Source organism: Arvicanthis niloticus, chromosome 10 (assembly GCF_011762505.2).
Source record: "Arvicanthis niloticus isolate mArvNil1 chromosome 10, mArvNil1.pat.X, whole genome shotgun sequence".
NCBI classification, from domain to species: Eukaryota; Metazoa; Chordata; class Mammalia; order Rodentia; family Muridae; genus Arvicanthis; species Arvicanthis niloticus.
The window spans coordinates 2,798,838-2,801,376 of NC_047667.1; the positions used below are offsets into that span (position 1 = coordinate 2,798,838).

The window sequence follows — 2,539 nt, forward strand, 5'->3', positions numbered from 1 at the left end:
CTGCTTCATTACCTTTATTATAGGCTGAGCTTCCTAAGTCCTGTTCTTCTAACTACTTCCCATGGCTTCTGAGCTGACATTACTTCAAGATATGTATCAGGTTAAGTACTACAGTGTTCCTACTTGCTGTTGCTGTTGTTGTTTTTTTTTAAATATCAGAAAATAATCTCAATCTTCTTATTACTTTTGCCGTCTTTTCTTGCCTAGACTATATGATTTTCTACTGTGATTAATTTTCACTTTAGGAGACCTTATTCAAAGTTAGTAGTGATTTTTACTAGCTGAATAATCTCAGAAGTGTAACCTGCTTACCTAGGCTTCTTGTTTCTGTGTTTCTTGCATAAAATAGAGTTGTTACCAATCTTGTAAGGTCATACAGGAGGCAAATATACAAAAAACATTTAATGTGTCAGAGGAATCATTTTTTACAAAACAATTCCTTTTCAACCATCCTGCCCTTGAGAACTTCATTTCCCAATATTCTGTTTATGGAAGTTATTGTATTTATACTTATTTGTATTAGGTGATATGCGTATGTGGGTGTACTGTCTGCAAAGGCCAGAAAATATTATCAGGGATAATTAATAGGGATCAAGTTATAGTTTATAACCTACCTAATATCAGTGCTAGGAGCCAAACTTGGGCCTCTGCAAGAACAAGAGATTTCGATTCCTGTGCCTCTACTATGTCCTCCGCAGGTCTCCTCTGTGTGCCATGGACGGCATTGTCCCAGACATAGCAGTTGGTACAAAGCGTGGATCTGACGAGCTCTTCTCCATGTGTGTCAGCAACAGCCCCTTCATCATGAGCGGCTCTGCCTCAGCAGCCAATGAAACGATAGCAAGAAGTTCAAGGGAGACAACAGAAGCACAAGAATTTCTTCCAGAGTCATCCATGTCTGAAAGCTACCCAGTGATATCACTGAGGGCGAGGTTATCTCGCTGGGGCTGCCCTTTGGGAAGGTTACCAACCTCGTTATGCTGAAGACGAAGAACCAGGCCTTCATTGAAGTGAACACAGAGGAGGTCGCCAACACCATGGCGAACTATTACACGTCGGTGGCGCCCGTGCTTCATGGCAGCCCATCTACATCCAGTTCTACAACAAGGAGCTCAAAACTGACAGCTCGCCCAACCAGGCACATGCCCAGGCATCTCTGCAGGCTGTGAACTCTCTCCAGTCTGGAAACCTGGCCTTGACAGCCTTTGCTGCCGCTGTGGATGCAGGGATGGTCATGGCAGGCCAGAGCCCAGTGCTCAGGATCATCTTAGAAAAACCTTTTCTACCCAGTGACCCTGGATGTGCTGCACCAGATCTTCTCCAAGTTTGGCACAGTCCTGAAAATCATCACGTTCACCAAAACAACCAGTTCCAGGCACTGCTGCAGTATGCTGACCCTGTGAGCGCCCAGCAGGCCAAGCTGTCCCTGGATGGCCAGAACATCTACAATGCCTGCTGCACACTGTGCATCGACTTCTCCAAGCTCACTAGTCTCAACATCAAATACAACAATGACAAGAGCAGAGATTACACTCGGTCTGACCTGCCCTCTGGAGACAGTCAGCCTTCACTGGACCAGACCATGGCAGCAGCCTTTGGCCTCTCTGTCCCTAACGTCCATGGAGCCCTGGCCCACCTGGCCATACCCTCCGCTGTTGCTGCAGCTGGCCGCATTGGCATTCCAGGGCTGGCAGGTGCTGGGAATTCCGTTCTGGTCAGCAACCTGAACCCCGAGAGAGTCACACCTCAAAGCCTCTTTATTCTCTTTGGCGTCTACAGTGATGTGCAACAGGTGAAGATCTTGTTCAATAAGAAGGAGAATTCACTTGTGCATATGGCAGATGGCAGCCAGGCCCAGGTGGCCATGAGCCACTTGAATGGGCACAAGCTGCAAGGAAGTCTGTGCGTATCACACTGTCAAAGCATCAGAGTGTGCAGTTGCCTCATGAAGGACAGGAGGACCAGGGTCTGACCAAGGATTACGGCAGCTCCCCGCTGGACCACTTCAAGAAACCAGGATCCAAGAACTTCCAGATCATCTTCCCGCCCTCAGCTACCCTGCACCTCTCCAACATCCCACAGTCTGTGTCAAAGGATGACCTCAAGAGCCTCTTCTCCAGCAATGGTGGTGTGGTCAAAGGCTTCAAGTTCTTCCAGAAGGACCGCAAGATGGCACTGATCCAGATGGGCTCTGTGGAGGAAGCCTTGCAGGCTCTGATTGAGCTGCACAACCATGACCTGGGCGAGAACCACCACCTGCAAGTGTCTTTCTCCAAGTCCACCATCTAGGTGCTGCAGGCCACAGCTTCCACCATTCTAGAAAAGAAAGCCATTTTAAAAGCAGCTGGAGTGACCTTACAGGCCAGAGATTTTTTTTTTTTTTTTTTTTTTTGAGAGTTCAGTTTGCCTATTTTTTAAAAAAATTAAATCTAGCCCACTTTGCCATGGCAGGAATGGCTTGGGCCACAAAGGTCCAGTCAGTCCCGGCACCATGCCTTAAGGGGATCAGGCGTGAGGCCACAGCAGTGCCCCGAACATA

General features: G+C 47.8%; 1 pseudogene; it reads left to right on the plus strand.

Moving 5' to 3' along the window:
- The first annotated feature begins 706 nt into the window (after window positions 1-706).
- LOC117716290 (polypyrimidine tract-binding protein 1 pseudogene) lies at window positions 707-2,292 on the plus strand (annotated as a pseudogene).
- The last annotated feature ends 247 nt before the right edge of the window (window positions 2,293-2,539 follow it).